Below are 20,217 nucleotides of genomic sequence, written 5' to 3'. Positions count from 1 at the left end.
TTGGCCTCTACTGTTCCACCTATTGGATGTAAACATTTTTGCATCATTGTTGAGTTAAGGAGTTTACTTTCCGCTTCAATATCTAAAAGGGTTGAAGCAGTCATAGATTCGGGAGCAACTGGGAATTTCATAGACACACATTTCTTTTCTCAATTAGGATTTAAATCAGTTCCAAAAGATCATCCTGAAATAGTAAGGGCAGTAGATGGTAAGGAGTTGACTTCAGGACCCATACACAAACAGTCCGAAGTTTTAGAGATGGACTGTTCTCCTATTCATAGGGAGAAGATTACGTTTGATATTATTGATGCGCCTCAATTCAGACTGATTTTGGGAATTCCTTGGTTAATTTCACACAATCCATATATAGATTGGATATCTAAGACATTAACATTCAAGTCCACACATTGCCTAGATCAATGCTTTCTTTTAGAGAAAGCTAAGGACGTAATTCAAGGTTTTGACTTTAATACCGAATCAACCAGTGTATTGGCTTTGGAAGGGGTCCCTTCTGTTTACTCTGATCTCTCTGATGTGTTTGACAAAAAAAAGGCTAATACCCTTCCACCACACAGAGATTTCGATTGCAGGATAGATCTAGTTCCCGGAGCAACCTTGCCCTGTAGTAGGATATACGCTCTGACGGAAAAAGAGAATTTACACCTCAGAGAGTACCTTGACGAATACCTTGCAAATGGTTTCATTCGACATTCGAAATCACCTGTCTCATCAGCTCTTTTTTTCATTCCAAAAAAAGGGGGTGAGTTGCGCACGTGTATCGATTATAGAGCTTTGAATAATGTGACTATTAAAAACAGGTATCCTCTACCTTTAATTCCTACTTTGTTAGACCAAGTAAAGAAGGCTACCATTTATTCTAAATTGGATTTACGCTGGGCTTATCACTTAGTGAGAGTCCGCAAGGGCGATGAGTGGAAAACTGCATTCCGAACTAAGTTTGGCCTCTTCGAATACCAAGTGATGCCATTCGGACTTTGCAATGCTCCAGCCGCTTTCCAATTTTTTATAAATGAAGTGTTACACGAATTCATTGACGTTTGTTGTGTCGTCTACATAGATGACATTTTGATTTGTTCTAATTCAGAAAAAGAACATGTACAGCAAGTTCGTGCTATTCTTCAAAAACTGCTTTCTAATTCCCTTTTCGTAAAACTGGAAAAGAGTCTATTTCATGTTTCAAGAGTGGAATTTTTAGGTTATGTCATCAGCCCAAGTGGAATTGAAATGGATCCCAAGAAGGTAGAAGCAGTGGATTCTTGGCCCAGTCCCACTTCTGTAAAACAGGTTCAAAGCTTTTTAGGCTTTGCAAACTTTTACCGCCGCTTTATTCAGAATTTCTCCCAGATCATCACTCCCATTACCAAATTATTGCGAAAAGGAGTAAAATTTGTCTGGTCTGATCAAGCAGAAGAGGCTTTTCGAGACCTAAAGAAGAAGTTCACGTCTGCTCCAATTTTAAGTCATCCAGATCCCAGTCAACCCTTCATAGTGGAGGCTGATGCTTCACAGTTTGCACTTGGGGGAATCTTATCACAAAGAGACACCAACACAGGTCAAATGCATCCTATTGCTTATTATTCCAGGAAATTGTCTGAAGCAGAATTGAATTATGCCATTGCAGATAAAGAACTCCTGGCGATAAAGGCAGTTTTTGAAGAATGGCGTCATTATTTGCTTGGTGCTCGTCACCCTGTGACTATTTATACAGATCATAGAAACCTTCAAGCTTTAAGATCAGTAAAGGCCTTATCAGCCAGGCAGTTGAGGTGGTCAATGTTTTTTAATGATTATAATTTCGTGATCACATATCGTCCTGGAAAAGAAAACCTAAAGGCAGATGCCTTATCTAGGATAGGAGACAATGTAATCGAACCACCCCTAGAAGTCCAACCTGTTATACCTACATCCTGTTTTCAAGCAAGCCTATCTATTTGTGATGTAATAACTGACATTAAAAAAGAATTAATGATAAAAGAATTTGACGAATGGAGGAAGGATCATCCTTTTCTCCAGAAAAGAGACAATCTGATTTTTATGCATGATCTTATATTTGTACCTACAGAGTCTATCAGGAAAGATATACTTCATTTTCACCATGATACTTCTTTAACTGCTCATCCAAGCATTGTAAAAACGTTAGAACTAATCAAGAGAACGTTCTGGTGGCCATCCATGTTTAAAGATGTACAAGCTTTTGTTGAAGCCTGCAGTGTTTGTATCCAGAACAAACCTTCTCACCAAGCACCAAGTGGTTTATTAACTCCACTTCCTATACCACCGCATCCATGGCACACCGTTTCTCTAGATTTCATAGTTGAGCTTCCAATCACAAAGAAAGGGTATTCGACCATTTTAACAATTGTTGATCAGTTCTCTCGTATGGCTCATTTTGTTCCCCTAAAAAAATTGCCAACTGCTATGGAGTTAGCCCATCTTGTTATGATAAACGTCATACGTTTACATGGGATCCCTTCAGTAGTTATTTCCGACAGGGGTTCACAATTTATTTCCCGGGTTTGGCAAAACTTGAGTTCCCTCTTAAACATGGAGGTCCGATTATCATCGAGTTACCATCCTCAAACTGATGGTTTAACAGAACGCACCGACCAAACCATTGAACAATTCATTCGTTGTATGTTAACCAATGTAGATGAAGATTGGTCAGATCTGTTAAGTCAATTGGAATTTGCCTATAACAATGTGGATCATACTTCTTTGGGAATGTCTCCATTCTTTTGTAATTTCGGTTATCACCCTAAAAGTTTTCCCAAAGAGATTAAAGAAATCAATCCAATACCGACCATTTCGGAATATGTTTCTAAATTATCTTCTATTCAGGAACAAGCTGCATTCAGATTGGCTCAAGCAAAAGAAAATCAGAAAAAATCTGCAGACAAACATAGGTCCTTACAACCTAATTACTCGCCAGGGGATAAGGTTTGGTTAAGTACCAAAAATTTACGAATCAAGGGAAACCGAAAATTTAACCCTAAATTTATTGGTCCATTTTCAATTGACAAAGTGATAAATCCAGTTTGCGTCAAATTGATTCTCCCCTCAAAATATCAATTTCATCCTGTGTTTCATGTTTCATTGGTCAAACCTTTCCATCCTCAAACTCGTTTCATTCAGCCCCCATCTTCTATTATTGTAGATGGAAATCCAGAATTTGAAGTAAAAACAATTTTAGATTCTAAACGAGTTCGAGGTAAACTTTTTTATCTTGTAGACTGGAAAGGTTACGGCCCAGAAGAAAGATCATGGGAACCACTGGAAAATCTAAAACATGCACCTAAATTAGTAAGACTCTTCCATAACCGTCATCCAGACAAACTCAAACCTATTTCACCCGTTTTAGGGGGGATCTTGAGGAGGGAGTACTGTCATGGTTTCCCATTCCCCAGACTTAACTAAGCCAGAGAACAGACTCGATATATAAAAAACCCACCCCTTTCCCGTGCACCAGCACCTCATGTGTAGTGTAAAGTGTAAAGGTTAGAACTGTTTACATATTCATGTTTCTTGCAACTTTGAAAAGCGTTACGTTTGGGAGGACTTGTTTGCATGGTTCTTTGAGATCAGCGAGTGGAATAGGGTTTAATGTTATGCCTTTGAAGGTTTCAAGACTTTTGTGTTCAGCGTTGAGGGAGGCTTCCTTTGCTGGAGAGTCTCGTAGCCTTTTGGAGCCGCGTTCAGCGTCGGCTCGCAGCTGTGTACAACGTGTGCGTGCGCACGTCTTTCCTGGGTGCGGTTCACTATTTAAACCGCACCCAGGCTTCTAGAAAGCGCTTTGCCTTCCGCCCCAGTTCAAGGAAGGATCGCGTCTGGAGGCTCTCTTCCCTGCAGGTGCAGACCGGCGCTGAAGACACCTCTCTGGAAGGCTTCCGACGGCAGGACCTGCGTGGGACAAAAGACCAAGCTAAGTACTTTATCTTTAAATAAACAAGGCGCCCATCGCAAGACAGCTGAAGACAAGCCTTGTGAGCTCCGAGGGTTTCTTCTGGGAAAAGGAACTCCAATAGATAAACTTTTGGCAATCGGATGTTTAAAGGAATTACAAGACTTAAATTGCAAAGTACTTTGGTGTTTTATGCACTTGACAATCGGATGTTTAATGGCATTGCAAGACTTATATTGCAATGTAATTTGGTGTTTTATGCACTTGACAATCGGATTTTAAAAGGGGCATTGCAAGACTTTTATTGTAATGTTATATTGTAGTGTTAGTTGATATTTAATGTCGGATTTTGAAGTCAAGAATAAGGAGTCTGGAGTGTGTGGCATTTTTCCCATTGTGTTACAACAGGTTTGAACACAAGAAAATTCACAGAACCCCACGGTATTCATCTAAAGGAATCATTTGCAAGTAGGTCAAGGCGCAAAAGGGGTTTTATAGAGAACCAATAATAGAATATGCGTTGAAGTATTCTTTTGTTTTCTTTAGTGTAAAACGCAAAGACACAGTAAACCAAGCTGCAGACAGACAAGAACCTTGACGACTTCACACCTCTACCAAGACCAAGAAATACTGGACGAAGGACTGAACAGTTTGATCGCAGGTAGGAGTTTAATTAGCAAATAGAGTAGATCCAGGTTAAGGGAGGGGATTATTAGGAATCAAGGATCAGTAAGGGCCTCAAGTGAGTTTCATTTGCTTGTTGTTTCACAGGTCGACAGCAAGATTCCTCCGCGTCCAGTACCGGCCCTCCTCCCAAAAGTCTAGTTTTTATTCTTAGCTGTAAATCTAGAGTCAGCAAGTTTAATTGTTAGATTATTGGGAAGTTGGTCCCTTGCGTCTCTGCGAAATCTTCTACGTCGTCCAAGATCTCAGCACAACTCAAGGTAAGGGACGACGTAGTTTGGCTTTTGACACTTCCATCTTGTCCGAGTTCAGTTTCAGGCGGCTGTCCTTCATCCACTCGGCGACGTCTTTTATCCCTTCGTGTAGGCAGGTTCTGGCGGTGTCGGGGTCTCTGGTGAGGGAGAGGATCAGCTGGGTGTCGTCGGCGTAAGAGATGATGTTGAGGTTGTGCTGGCGTGTGATGGCTGCGAGAGGTTTCATGTAGATGTTGAAGAGGGTGGGGCTGAGTGAAGATCCTTGCGGGACGCCGCAGATGACTTCGGTGGCCTCGGAGCGAAACGGGGGGAGGCGGACTCTTTGTGTTCTTCCGGCGAGGAACGAGATGATCCACTCCAGTGCCTTCTCTTGGATACCGATGTTGCTGAGGCGCTGGACTAGGGTGCGGTGGCAGACCGTGTTGAACGCAGCGGAGAGGTCCAGGAGGATGAGGGCCACTGTTTCCCCCTTGTCGAGCAGGGTCCGGATGTCGTTGGTGGCTGCGATGAGGGCGGTCTCGGTGCTGTGGTTGGCTCTGAAGCCGGACTGCGAGGGGTTGAGGGATCCGTTCGTCTCGAGGAAGGCGGTCAGCTGTCTGTTGACGATCTTCTCGATGACTTTAGCAGGAAAAGGGAGGAGCGAGATGGGGCGGAAGTTTTTGAGATCGGTGGGGTCCGCTGTAGGTTTCTTCAGGAGGGCGCTGATCTCGGCGTGCTTCCAGCTCTCCGGGAAGGTGGCAGTGTTGAAGGAGGCGTTGATGATGTTCCGGAGTTGGGGTGCGATAGTGGAGTCGGCCTTGTTGAAGACGTGGTGTGGGCAGGGGTCGGTCGGTGATCCGGAGTGGATGGTGTTCATCGTGCGGGCTGTGTCTTCGGTGGTCACCGTGGTCCAGGTGCTAAGGGTGGCGGTGGGGGGCGTTGGTTCGACGGTTGGGTGCGTGGGTGGGGCACCGAAGCTGTTGTGAATGTCGGCGATCTTGCGGTGGAAGAACGAGGCGAGGGAGTCGCAGAGGTCTTGTGACGGAGTGATGTCGTTGGTGCCGGTGCTGGGGTTGGAGAACTCCTTGACGATAGTGAAGAGCTCTTTGCTGTCATGGGCGTTGTTGTCCAGTCGTTCCTTCAGGGATTTCTTCTTGGTGGTGCGGATGAGCTGGTGGTGCTTGCGGGTAGCGTGTTTGAGGGCGGTCATGTTGTCGGTGGTCTGGTTGAGGAGCCAGGCTTTCTCGAGGGTGCGGCAGGTCTTCTTGGAGTCCTTGAAGTCATCGGTGAACCAGGATGCCTTCTTGCTTCTGGGTCTGCTGGGAGGGTTCTTTAGTGGCGCGAGGTCGTCGGCGCAAGCGGTTAGCCACTGTGTGAAGTTGCGGGCTGCTTCGTTGGGGTCCGTTGTGTTGGCGGGTGGGCTCTGGCTGAGGGAGGTGGTGAGCTGGTCTGCGGTGATCTTGCTCCAATTCCTGTGAGGTACCTGTTGCGGGTGGTGGTGGGTCGTGGATCTTTTGAAGCTGAAGTGGACGCAGCTGTGGTCGGTCCAGTGGAGTCCGGTGGCGTGGCTGAAGGTGATGTACTTGCTGGAAGAGAAGACGGGATCAAGCGTGTGGCCGGCGTAGTGGGTGGGGGTGTTGACCAGTTGCTTGAGTCCGAGGTTGGCGAGGTTTTCCAGCAGGGCGGTGGTGTTGCGGTCCTTGTTGTTCTCCAGGAGGAAGTTGAGGTCCCCGAGGAGGATGTAGTCAGTGGAGGGGAGGGCGTGCGGGCTGATGAAGTCTGTGATGTCTTCGCTGAATTGTGTGCGTGGTCCCGGGGGTCTGTAGACGAGGGTGCCTCTGAGGGTCGTCTTAGGGTCGGTGTGAATCTGGAAGTGGAGATGTTCGGCTGCGGCGAAGGAGTCGTTGGCGTCCGTCGTGATGCGGATGGTGTTCCTGTGGACGATGGCGATGACACCTCCAGTCTGGTTGATGCGGTCCCTCCTGATGATCTTGTACCCGTCCGGGATGGCGATGGCGATGTCGGGTGCAGAGGAGGCGTTCATCCAGGTTTCCGTGAGGAAGGCGACGTCCGGTGATGTAGCGTCGAGGAGGTTCCAGAGTTCCACGGCGTGTCTGTGGACAGAGCGGGTGTTGATCAGGATGCACTTGAGGTGGTTGCTGCTGGTGTTTGTCTTGGCAGCAGGTGCAGGGCAGGTTCGTAGGCAGGTGAACTTGCAGGTGCAGCAGGTGAAGGGTCCGTGGGTGCGTCTCGGGGTGGCTCGGCAGCAGGCGTGGGTCCGGCCGGCATTGAGTGGGTTGAGAGTGGCGGCGGCGTAGGTCAGTCGGGTCGTCTTGCCTTGGCGGGGAGGGCCAGGGGTCCTGGTGCTGGGCGCGGGCCAGGCGCAGACGGGCTTACCTTTGGCGCACCTTCGGCGCTCAATCGGCGCTCCCCCTGTGCGCGTCCGCTGCGCGGTCGCTCTGGGGGCGTCATAAGTAAGGAGCCAGGAGGGAGGAACAGCTGGGTGGCGGGAGCGGGGCGGCGAATGGAATCACAGGGGGGCGGGGCCGCAGGGAGGCAGCGGCGGGAAATTCCAAGAAGCAGCGGGCAGCGGGAAATTCCCAGGAGCAGCGGGAAATTCCCAGGAGCAGCGGGCAGCGAGCGAAGGAATCTGCAGGCAGGAGGCGGCAAAGGCAGGCAGGAGCGGCAGCAGTTAGTGGGGCTACCAAGCCCTGTGGAGGGCTGAGGGTGAGTGTGGATCTCCCTTCCACACTCACCGAGTGCTGCGTGGGGCCCTTTTGCATTTTTCTGCTTGACGCGTTAGTCTGGTCACTTGCCCATTAGCTAGTGGCCACAGTACATATGAAACCTTGCATTTACACTGCTAGTCTGGTTGCTCCAGACTGGCCCTCGCTCCCCTGAAAAGGAGTAATCTATCTGACCTTGCTGGTCCGAAAGAGAAGCGATCTTCCAATCCAGCGTGGGTTGCACTTGCCAAGGCTTGTTAACTCCGATCCGGAAGCCAACACCGCCGACCGCGAGAGCCTTTGAGGGACAGCTTGTGATTCACTCCAGGACATCCTCGGTGCCCCAGAGTCTACGTGACAGCGGAGACAAGCTTCTCAACAACCACCTTATTGCGCCCGACATCGCCTGGTTCCTTCCTGGTTCCATCCTGGTCACTGGCTAGTGACCTAGGCTCTGTCCCCTCTGCTTTCAGGTACGCTACATCTTCGATCCACCCTTGGATCCAACCGGACTCTTCTCTCCTGGCCGCCTGCAGCATCTTCATCTCCAGGCTCCGTAGAACTCCACGACGAAACCCCACACGCTTTGGCACCTTTGCACCCGCTTCCTGTGGGTGAGGTAACTCATGAACACCGGTGCTCCTGTAGTGGTTTACACCTCTAGTGTCTAAATTTTAAGTGGCTAGGTTCTAGTCCAGTCGGAAGACTTCTAAAACAGTAACTTTGTAACTTTTACGCACCATTGACTTTGCATTGGTGCATGTGTGTGCTTTTAGCGATGCACCCGATTCCCGCGGGCTACTCCCGTCCTAACTGCTGTTAGTCCAGTGTAGTCCCAGCAATTCCCAAGGCCTCAGGCCTTACCACTGTTCATAAGGTGATACTTATGCCACTTTTTTGATATATGGTTTGAGTGGCCACCGGCCTCATCCATATTTATGCAACTTTCATATGTTAAACTGTGCTTTTGTTCAAACGCTTGTGCTTCTATACTCATAAAGAGTACAGGGGATTTTTCTAGTAATAAATACATATATTTTTATAATATATAACTTGTGTGGTGTCCTTTCATTTGATATTACAGGATTGCATATGGTAAAACAGCTGGCTTCACATGCCCTTTTGAGTTTAGCCTAAAGGCTGCTTAGTCCATGGTACCATTAGGATAGCTTGTCTTCAAGGTTGACTTACAACCACCACCATAAGGGATTGTTTGGACTGATACAAGGTGCCCCCAGAATTGGAGACATCATACATCAGGCCAACTTCTCACATTGGTGTGCAGCGGTGCGGATTTGAGTTTGATGTTGTTTTACCATTGCAATCTTTTTATCAAATTGAAAGATCACATTAAGTACCATAGGTACATATAAACAAATCATACATATTTAAGTTTGACTGAACTTAGTAGTTGTAGATTAAAGGGCTTAGCACACCCTGACTACAACTCACTAGCAAGGTACAGTAGGAAAACACTTAGTGTAGGTAAGTGCATCACTTACACCTCACTAGAGCCATGTCTGGCACAGGTGAGCAACCCATTGCTCTGCCTGTGGTAGGTGACCTTACCAAGGCACCTTCCAGCTATGACAAACTCAGCTTCAAGGACTTGAGTGCCTTGTGCACTACAAGGAAGCTGACAAAGGGTCACAACCCTACCATTCCTGTCCTGATAGCCATCCTAGAGAAGGATGATCTTGAGAAAGCTAGTGCAGTTCCCTCAGGTAATTCAGGAGAAGGAGTGAACCCCCCAGATACTGAGAACACCACCCCAGAGGTAGAAGATGAGTAGGTGGACCCAGAACCAAATGATTCAGATGACTCAGATCAGGATCAAGGGGATATCCAGGTACCAATTGGGAGGCTTAACCAAACCAACGTGGACCTCCATGGAAATGGAGAGAGCCAGCATCTCCCCAGATTCCATAGCAGAATACTCCCAGGCAATAGAAGAGAGAGATCTCCTTCCAGGGAATCTCACCTTTCTAGTGCCTCAAGGGAATCTCTAAGGGGAATTACTTCCCCCCAGAGAAAAGAGCATAAGGCCAGGATGAGAGCTGTCAAACTCCAGATAGAGAGGGAAGAGATAGCCCTGGTCCAAGCTAAACTTGCTTTAGCAAGGGAACAAAGACTGTGTGGGGAGATACCCACTGGTGGCAGCATTATTTCTAAAGAGAAAGACAGGTCCTATGATAATAGAAACCTGACAAAGAGTGTACCCCCCTACAAGGAAGGGGATGACATCCACAAATGGATGACTGCTCTGGGGAGAGCCTGCATGGTACAGCAGGTTCCTCAAGAACAGTGGACAGCAATCTTATGGTACTCCTTTTCTGAGAAAGGGAGAGACAAGCTCCTCACTGTTAGACCTGAGGATGCTAAAAACTACTCTGTCCTGAAGAGTGCTCTTATTGATGGTTTTGGCCTAACCACTGAGCAATACAGTTTGTTGTTCAGAGATACCCAAAAAGCTCAGACTCAGGACTGGACTGATTTTGTTGATTGTGCCACTAAGGCTCTGGAGGGTTGGCTGCAGGGAAGTAATGTCTCAGACTATACAGGATTGTACAATCTAATAATGAGAGAACAGATCCTTAATAACTGTCAGAACCAGCTATTGCATCAACACCTTATTGACTCAGATCTGACCTCTCCCCAAGAATTGAGAAAGAAGGCAGACACGTGGGTCAGAACAAGGGTTAAGCAGAAACCCCAGAACCATGGAGGTGATCAAAAGAAGGCAGATCAGAAGGGTGGGGATAAGTAAGAAAAAGAAAAAGACAAGAAGTCTTCTTCAGGCCCCCAAAATAAATCTAATGAGGAGGATGGCTCCCAGAATGGAAACAAGAAGAAGAATGATGGCCCAAAGAAACCTTGGTGCAATAACTGTGAGTCCACTTCTCACTGGGGAAGTGAGTGCACTAAGATAAATCCAGTACCTACCACTGCAGCCCCTAATGCACCTGCACCTCCTAGTACAGTTAGCAGTGGTAGTGCACAACCCAAGGGATTAGTGGGGTTAACCCTGGGTACTGAGATGGAGTCTGGCCTAGTCAGAGTCCCTACTCAGGCAGTTCTGCTCTATGATGTGGACATGTCTGTGTCCACTCCTATGAGTCCCAATACTTTGGGCAAGTATAGGCAGACGCCTTTGATCAATGAGAAACTGGCTCAGGCCTACAGGGACACATGTGCCATTGTCACTATGGTGACACCTAACTTTGTGGACCCTGGACAAATTGTACTAGGTGAGAACTACCTAGTGACCAATGCTAGCAATGCCACTACTCCTCATAGTGTGGCTGTTGTTAAATTCTCCTGGGGAGGGGTAACTGGCCTCAAGAAAGTTGTGAATGCAGACCTCCCAGTTGACTTTCTTTTGGGCAATGATCTAGAGGATTCCTTATGGTCAGAAGTGGAGATTGGGCTCATGCAGAAATGCTAGGGATTTCAGCATATGTCCTTGCTGTAACCAGGTCCCAGGCCAAGAAATGCCTACCTGAACCTGTGGTGGATCTTGAAACTATAGACCAACCACAACCCAAGAGAAAGAGCAAGAGGGTTAAGGCAGTGCCTTCCCACTTGCCATAGGTTGAGGATCAGACCTCACAGGAGGATGATTCTGTGATCCAAGAGGAGACTGTCCTGGAAGAACTTGAACCTGATCAGGTTGAGTTTCTGGGGACAGGGGGACCCTCAAGGGCAGATCTGCCGCAGGCTCAGTTAACTTGTCCTTCTCTTGAACCCAGCTGCTGCTGAGGCTGCTGGGAATGCTCAAGGTACCCACAGATTGTATTGGGATGATGGGCTCCTTTATTCAGAGGCTAGAGACCCCAAGCCTGGTGCTACCAGGCGGTTGGTTATACCTCTTCAATGTAGGGGCTTCCTTCTCACCTTGGAACATGAAATTCCCCTTGCAGGACACTTAGGCCAGACTAAGACTTGGGAGAGACTAGTCCCTCACTTTCACTGGCCTCACATGTCAGAGAACACCAAGGAGTTTTGTCGCTTCCCTGACACCTGTCAAGCCAGTGGCAAATCAGGTGGCACCACAAAGGCCCCCCTTATACCACTACCTGTGGTGGGGTGCCCTTTGAGAGAGTTGGGATAGACATTGTTGGACCAATGGATCCCCCAACAGCATCTGGGCACAGATTTATCCTGGTGGTAGTGGACCATGCCACCAGGTACCCAGAGGCAATTCCCCTGAGGACTACAACAGCTCCTGTTGTGGCAAGGGCCCTACTTGGAGTTTTCTCCAGAGTGGGATTTCCAAAGGAGGTCCTTTCAGACAGAGGTACCAACTTCATGTCTGGATATTTGAAAGCAATGTGGAAAGAGTGTGGAGTGAACTATAAGTTTACCACACCCTACCATCCACAGTGCAATGGGCTTGTTGAAAGGTTCAACAAGACCCTAAAGGGAATGATAAAAGGATTACCTGAAAAGCTCAGGCCTAGATGGGACATCCTTTTACCCTGTTTACTCTTTGCTTACAGAGAGGTCCCACAGAAGGGGGTTGGCTACAGCCCTTTTGAAATTTTGTTTGGCCACCCTGTGAGGGGTCCATTGTGTCTTGTGAAGGAAGGATGGGAGTTACCTCTCAAAAACCCTAAACTTGATATTGTGGACTATGTACTTGGTCTCCGCTCCAGGACGGCTGAGTACATGGAGAAAGCAACCAAAAACCTGGAGGCCAGCCAAGAATTACAGAAAGCTTGGCATGACCAAAAGGTTGTTCTGACTGAGTACCAGCCAGGGCAGAAGGTGTGGGTGTTGGAGCCAGTGGCCCCAGCATCTCTCCAAGACAAATGGTCTGGATCCCACACCATACTTGAGAAAAAGGGAGAGGTCACCTACTTGGTGGACCTTGACACCCCTAGGAGCCCCCACAGGGTGCTCCATGTAAACAGATTGTAGGCATATGTGGACAGGGCAGACATGGGCTTGCTCATGGCAACAGATGGGGACCAGGAGGAAGAGAGTGACCCTCTCCCAGACCTGTTATCCCAAAACCCTGATGATGGTTCAGTGGATGGAGTAGCCTTGGCAGGCAGCCTCTCTGACCAGCAGCAATGGGACTGCAAACAAGTGTTGCAGGCTCATAGACATATATTTTCTCTTACACCCAGTCAAACTAACCGGTGCACCCATGAGGTGGACACTGGTGACAGTCTGCCTGTGAAGAATAACATCTACAGACAACCTTACCATGTCAGGGATTGTATAAAGGCTGAGGTGCAGACAATGCTTGAACTTGGAGTTATTGAGCCATCAGAGAGCACCTGGGCGAGCCCAGTAATCCTCGTGCCAAAACCTCATACCAAAGATGGAAAGAGAGAAATGAGATTTTGTGTGGACTATAGAGGTCTCAATGCTGTCACTAGGACAGACGCTCATCCTATTCCAAGGGCAGATGAGCTCATAGATAAATTGGCTTTTGCCAAATTTCTGAGCACATTTGATCTCACAGCTGGCTATTGGCAAATCAGGTTAGCTGAGGAGTCTAAAGCCAAAACAGCATTCTCTACCCCCAGTGGACATTATCAGTTTGTGGTGATGCCCTTTGGTTTGAAGAATGCACCTGCCACCTTCCAAAGGTTGGTGAATCAAGTCCTTGCTGGGTTGGATGACTTTTGTGCAGCATATCTAGATGATATTGCTGTCTTCAGCTCCACCTGGGAGGATCACCTGATCCACCTGAAGAAGGTTCTGGAGGCCTTGCAAAAGGCAGGCCTGACTATCAAGGCTACCAAGTGCCAGATAGGGCAGAGCAAGGTTGTGTACCTGGGCCACCTAGTAGGTGGGGGTCAGGGTCAACAATTGGAGAGCAAGATCCAGGCCATACAGGACTGGGCTCCTCCAACTACCCAGACACAAGTCAGAACCTTCTTGGGCCTGACTGGGTATTACAGGACATTTGTAAAGAACTATGGGACCATTGTGACACCATTGAATGATCTGACATCCAAGAAGATGTCCAAAAAGGTTCAGTGGACAGTTAGCTGTCAGAAAGCATTTGATGACCTGAAGAAGGCCATGTGCTCTGCACCTATCCTGAAGAGTACTGACTACTCCAAACAGTTCATTGTCCAAACAGATGCTTCTGAGTTGGGGGTGGGAGCTGTGCTTTCACAACTTAATGTAGATGGTCAAGACCAGCCCATTGCTTTTATTAGCAGAAGGCTGACCCCTAGAGAGAAACGTTGGTCAGCCATTGAGAGGGAGGCCTTTGCTGTGGTTTGGGCCCTGAAGAAGTTGAGACCATACTTGTTTGGCACTCACTTCCTAATTCAGACAGACCATAAGCCCCTCTTGTGGCTTAATCAGATGAAGGGTGAAAATCCCAAACTGCTCAGGTGGTCCATTTCCCTACAGGGGATGGACTTTACAGTGGAGCACAGACCAGGGACTGACCATGGCAATGCAGATGGTCTCTCCAGGTACTTCCACTTAGAACATGAAGACTTATTTGGTCAAAGTTAAGTTTAATGTCCCTGCGTTTGGGGGGGGGGTTATGTAGGAGGGTAGGGTCTGCTTTCCTATGGTCACCCCAATTTATGCTTTTTGCTTCACTGGTTTTCGACTTAATGTGGCTGTTGGCCTGCTAATCAGATCCACAGCCTGCTGTTCTCTCTCTAAATTAATATCCATGTACTTTAGGTACATCATCAATTTGGTACTGGACACCTTATCAGCCCCTGTATAGTGCACTATAGGTGCCCAGGGCATAGCTGCATCCAAGGCCTACCAGGGGCTGCAGCATATCTTTTGCCACCCCTGGCTGGTCATTTAAATCGACAAAACTGGCTGATCACTCAGCTGGGGCAAGGTGGTGTAATCACCCCTTGCTTAGATATAGTATACCTATGCCTAAACCTATATCTGGACACATATTCACCTATAAGTCACTCCTATGGCAGGCCTTAACAATCCTGGAGGCAGAGTGCTTGGTTTTATGTGAGATGGTGCTCTAGCATGAACTGAGCCTGTCTGCAGTGTTCGGAACCATTTCCTCACTGCTGTTCCAGGGTATTATCATACCATATACTCTTAAGTGCATTATAATCCTCGCGGTTATTGCTAACTTTGGTTTGGCTTTATCAAAACATGTTGTGTAAGGTGTCATACACTTTGGAATACTACCCCCTCGCCAGTTCTGGCGACGGGGGTAGCATTCCACCCTTCTAGAGGGAAAAGACATGCTACTTTACTTAAACGCGGTTAATCCTAACCAGAGCCTCAGCATCACAAAATGGATACTGCTGCCCCGACACATGTCTGGCCTCCTGCTGCTGACCGAAACCTGGCAGGGGAGGCTTGAACAAAGAGTTTCCTGTCACAGGGAGGTGTTACACCACCCCAGACAGGAGATAGTGGATTGGAGAAGGGAGGGTTGAAAGAAACTAGACACTGCCTGGGGCACACAAGGTGTCCCATGCAAAATCCAGTCAAACCGGTTCTGGGGCACTCCAGCCCCAGCTCTGGTCGAAACCGGACAAAGGGAAAGGGGTGTAACCACCCCCTTCCTGGGTCCCACCCATAGGAGGGACCTAGCAGGCAATCCAGCCCCTTGATTTGGAATAAAGGTAGGAGCTGTGCCCATGAGCAGTAGATTATCCTGACTGAAACTTTGATACAGAACTCTGGACCCTTCAACATCCCACTCGACGTGGAAGACTGAAGAATCTCCCTTGTAGTCAAGGAGTGACCACCCTGTGCAAACAGGCACCATTCAGCGCCCAATGCTTTGTTTGTTGTAGTTCGCGCCAGAACTCTAGCAACAGAGATCAACAAGACTAGCTTCCCTTGACTTCTCACAGCCCGATCCACAGTCCCAGCGAATCTGAGATCCGTGGATGCGACATGAAGCGTGGAGCTGGCCATCTTGGAAAAACGACAAAGTGCTGGCCGTGCAGCTCCCGAGGCTCCCTCAAAGCTGTGCATTGGGGTTTGAGAATCCCCAGCCCCGAGCAGCTTTTGCACCGAAGATCTCCCCTCCACACTCACCGAGTGCTACGTGGGGCCCTTTTGCATTTTTCTGCTTGACGCATTGTTCTAGTCACTTGCCCATTGGCTAGTGGCCCCCATACCGACAAAACCTTGAATTTACACTGCTAGTCTGGTTGCTCCAGACTGCCCCTCACTTCCCTGAAAAGTAGTAATCTATCTGACCTTTCTGGTCCGAACGAGAAGCGATCTCCCAATCCTGCATGGGTTGCACTTGCCAAGGCTTGTTAACTCCGATCCGGAAGCCGACAAGGCCGACAGCGAGAGCCTTTGTAGGACAGCTTGCGAACCACTCCAGGACATCCTTGGTGCCCCAGAGTCTACGTGGCAGTGGAGACAAGCTTCTCGACAACCATCTGATTGCGCCCGACATCGCCTGGTTCCTTCCTGGTTCCATCCTGGTCGCTGGCTAGTGACCCAGACTCTGTCCCTTCTGTTTTCAGGTACTCTACATCTTCGTTCCACCCTTGGATCCAACCGGACTCTTCTCTCCTAGCCGCCTGCAGCATCTTCATCTCCAGGCTCCATAGAACCCCACGACGAAACCCGACACGCTTTGGCACCTATGCACCCGCTTCCTGTGGGTGAGGTTACTCATGAACGCCGGTGCTCCTGTAGTGGTTTACACCTCTAGTGTCTAAGTTTTAAGTGGCTAGGTTCTAGTCCAGTCAGAAGACTTCTAAAACAGTAACTTTGTAACTTTTACGCACCTTTGACTTTGGATTGGGGCATGCGTGTGCTTTTAGTGCTGCACCCGATTCCCGCGGGCTACTCCCGTCCTAACTGCTGTTAGTCCAGTGTAGTCCCAGCAATTCCCAAGGCCTCAGGCCTTACCACTGTTCGTAAGGTGATACTTATACCACTTTTTTATATATGGTTTGAGTGGCCACCGGCCTCATCCATTATTGTGCAACTTTCATATGTTAAACTGTGCTTTTGTTTAAACACTTGTGCTTCTATACTCATAAAGAGTACAGGGGATTATTCTAGTAATAAATAAATATATTTTTATAATATATAACTTGTGTGGTGTCCTTTCATTTGATATTACAGGATTGCATGTGGTAAAACAGCTGGCTGCACATGCCCTCTTGAGTTTAGCCTAAAGGCTGCTTAGTCCATGCTACCATTAGGTTAGCTTGTCTTCAAGGTGGACTTACAACCACCACCATAAGGAATTGTTTGGACTGATACAAGGTGCCCCCAGAATTGGAGACATCATACATCAGGCCAACTTCTCACAACACCTATGCACCCGCTTCCTGTGGGTGAGGTAACACGAGTACTGCGGTGCTCCTGTAGAGATTTACATCCCTATTGTCCTAGTTTTAGGTGGTTAAGTTCTAGTCCAGTCGGAAGACTTCCAAATCTGCAACTTTCTAACTTTATGCACCCATTGACTTCTATAGGTGCACATGTGTGCATTTAGACACTGCACCCGCATCCTGTGGGCATCCTACGTCCTAACTGCTGTTAGTCCAGTGTAGCCCCAGTGATTCCCAAGGCCCTAGGCCTTACCATTGTTCATGACGTGGTTCTTATACCACTATTTTAGTATATGGTTTTACGGGCCACCAGGGCCTATCCATATTTGTGCAACTTTTGTATGTTATATTAAGTTACTTGTTATACGCTTGTGCTCCTGTGCTCATAAAGAGTTAAGGGGATTTATTTAGAAATAAATACATATATATTTTGAATATATAACCTGTGTGGTGTCCTTTCATTTGGTATTAAAAGGTTTGCATATGGTAAAACAGCTGGCTTCACATGCCCTCTTGAGATTAGCATAAGACTGCTTTTGTCCATGCTACCACTAGGATAGCTGGTCTATAAGGTTGACTTTACAACCATCACCATAAGGGTTGTTTGGACTGGTGCAAGGTGCTCACTAGAATAGTGAACATCATATACCAGGCCAACTTCTCACACTATCTTTTACATACATTGCACCCCGCCAATGGTGGTATCTTGGGCCAACCTGAGGCATGCCTTACATGTAAGAAAAGGGAAAGTTAGGGCCTGGCAAGTGGGTGTACTTGCCAGGTCAGCATGGCAGTTAAATACTGTGCACACAGACACTGCAGTGGCAGGTCTGAGACACATCTGTGACACATTTACAGGGCTACTTATGTGGGCGGCACAGCTAGTGCTGCAAACCCACAAGTACTTTTGGATTTACAGGCCCTGGCACACTCTGTGCACTTTACTATGTACTTACCAGTAACTCAAATATGCCAATCGGGGATAACCAATCATAATCACAATTCACACAGAAAGCGTTTGCACTTTAGTACTGATCCGCAGTGGTAAAGTGTTCAGGGTCCTATAGCCAACAAAAACAGGGTCAGAAAAATAGGAGGGAAAGGGCAAAAAGTTTGAGGAGAAACCTGCAAAAAGGGCCAGTTCTTACATAGCCCATGTCACGAAGATGCGGTCTGATCTCTCAATGACTCATTCTTGAGTGACAGGTAAGGGATCTTATATCAATGGAAAATGGGAGTAATCATGAATTATCACCATCAGCTGATGTTGGTTGTCAAGAAGACCAAAGAAGTCAGCAGAAATTCTTTGTCCTGCGTGCATTGGCAACTATGACATGTTTAAGGTGTGTTGAGTGGTTTTTGGTGGCAGGCAGTTGCATAGATGACAAGTCTTCAATTCTCTTTCAACTCTCTCATCGAGGTGTCGTAACCAGATTTGGTCTCTGAGAGCCCGGTTGGTTGCAACAATTCCACAATATCCTTTATGGACCACTACAAATATCTGTTGTTGCAGACTCTCCGGAATGACTATTCTCAAACTTCTTTGCATGAGGTGGTCTGTTTAGGATTTAATATCTTCTAGCAATAGTTGGCTCGACCTGGACTACAATTAGACTTCTCAAGTCTTGGTTGTGCACAACGGGTGTGAAGTTTTACAAAACCATGTGATGTATGGAAATGTGACCTGTGAATAGTGTGTTTGATTATCAGGTTCTCCGGACTTCCTAGTCTGAAGAGGCCTTTGAACTTCTTAAGGCCGAAACACGGAGACAGTACAAACTGGAGTTGTTTTCAAGAGAAAGAAAACAGTGGGATAATACGGACTGTAAAATATTGAGAGGGCATTGTTGCCCAACCTTTGATTTTTGATGACTACCTCCGGTGATTGGATTGTGCAACCACTATTTAAAATATCAGAAGGAAGCCGGGAGAAACTTTTAAATTTACTTTGTTGTAATTTTGTTTCAATGATATATATGTATATATACATATACATACACATATATATATATATATACACACATACATATACATTCACCCTCTCGAGCCCTCCCACTCAGTAGAGCCACAAACAGGAAGGGGAAAATCTGTCCATCCGGCACAAGACACAGCGCAGCAGAAGGAAAAAACGCCCACAACGTCCACCAGCCCAACGTGCCCCACGCACCCCAGCACCCCACCAGAGGCCTGCACCCCACAAAGCACAAAGCACCGGCACCACCCACAACCCCCATCACCCTCCCCAGTGGGCACCGGCCCTCCCAGAGCCCCAAGGCACGCGCAAGGCCGCCACCCCAGTGAACGAACAGTTAATCTTTTGAAATTTTTAAACTTCTGGTATTCACTGTGACTGGTAAGACGTCAAGAGTGCTGGTACCAAGACTGATGTGGAATAAAGTCCTTCAGTTCAAGCATATCACTATCTTGACTTGCAGCCGTGTCAATTTGTTCCAACGAAATAGCAGCTGGGGTACTGGATTTCATGATTACATTTATGTAGGCTTCAGCTGTTTTATGGGTGCCAGGGCACTGTAGAGGCACTTGTGAGAAGTAGACGGCAGGGTTCTGATCTTTCCCTGGACCATGCACGATGGTGTAGTTGTATTCTTGCACAAACAAACCCCAACGTTCAATGCGAGGTGGCATTGTGCCTTTGGATTGCCAAAGATAGTCAACAGTGCTTGATGATCTGTCACAGGTATGAAGTGCTTCCCATCTAAGAATACATGGAAATCTTCACAAGCCCACATCACTGCTTATCTTTCTTTTTTAGGTTGTGAATAGGCACTTTCAGTTTGAGACAGACTTCAACTTGTATATGCCACAATACATCGTCAAGCATTTGAGTGTCCTCTGTGCTGTGCAAATATAGCACCTAAACTGACAGGGTTAGCGTCAAAAGCAACCCTAGTATGAAGCTTTGGGTCAACGTATGTATGCCATTTCAGTAGGGTTCTCAATATCTTGTTTGATTTTCTGGAAGCTATGCTCGCATGCATGTGACCAAAGAAAGAAACCTTTTTTGTCAAGTCTCTTAAGGGCGCATTGACAGTGGCAAAGTCATGTATGCATCTCGAGCACCAGCTGGCCATGCTGAGGAATCAACATAGCATTGAAAGATCTTCTGGGGGACTGGCAGTAAACAGAACTTTCACTTTAGCTGGATTGGATATCATGCTCCCATCAGAAAATGGCAAAATAATTTTTACTTTGTCTCATGGAACTCACATTTCTCAGCATTCAAAGTTAAACCGGTATCAGGGAGCAAATTACACACTTGCGAGAGAGCTTAGTTGTGCTTCTTTTGTGTAGCTCCGAAAACCAATATGTCATCACTATAATTGAAAGCATTTATGACAGGCTGTATGATACGTTGAATG

The 20,217-nt window shown here is 47.3% G+C and overlaps 1 protein-coding gene across 6 annotated transcripts in view; it reads left to right on the top strand.

The window, feature by feature from the left end:
- The first annotated feature begins 4,478 nt into the window (after positions 1 to 4,478).
- The window catches only part of CTNND2 (catenin delta 2), a 3,216,642-nt gene continuing 3,200,903 nt past the window's right edge, over positions 4,479 to 20,217 (top strand). For all 6 annotated transcript variants that reach the window (XM_078687656.1, XM_078687653.1, XM_078687655.1 and 3 more), the window contains exon 1: positions 4,479 to 4,580. The gene's annotated coding sequence lies outside the window, so the exon portion shown is untranslated. The remainder of the gene's footprint in view (positions 4,581 to 20,217) is intronic.

Source organism: Lissotriton helveticus, chromosome 4_1, assembly GCF_964261635.1.
Source record: "Lissotriton helveticus chromosome 4_1, aLisHel1.1, whole genome shotgun sequence".
Taxonomy (NCBI): Eukaryota; Metazoa; Chordata; class Amphibia; order Caudata; family Salamandridae; genus Lissotriton; species Lissotriton helveticus.
The sequence above is the reverse complement of the archived record's forward strand: the minus strand, read 5'-3'. Positions and strand labels throughout refer to the sequence as shown.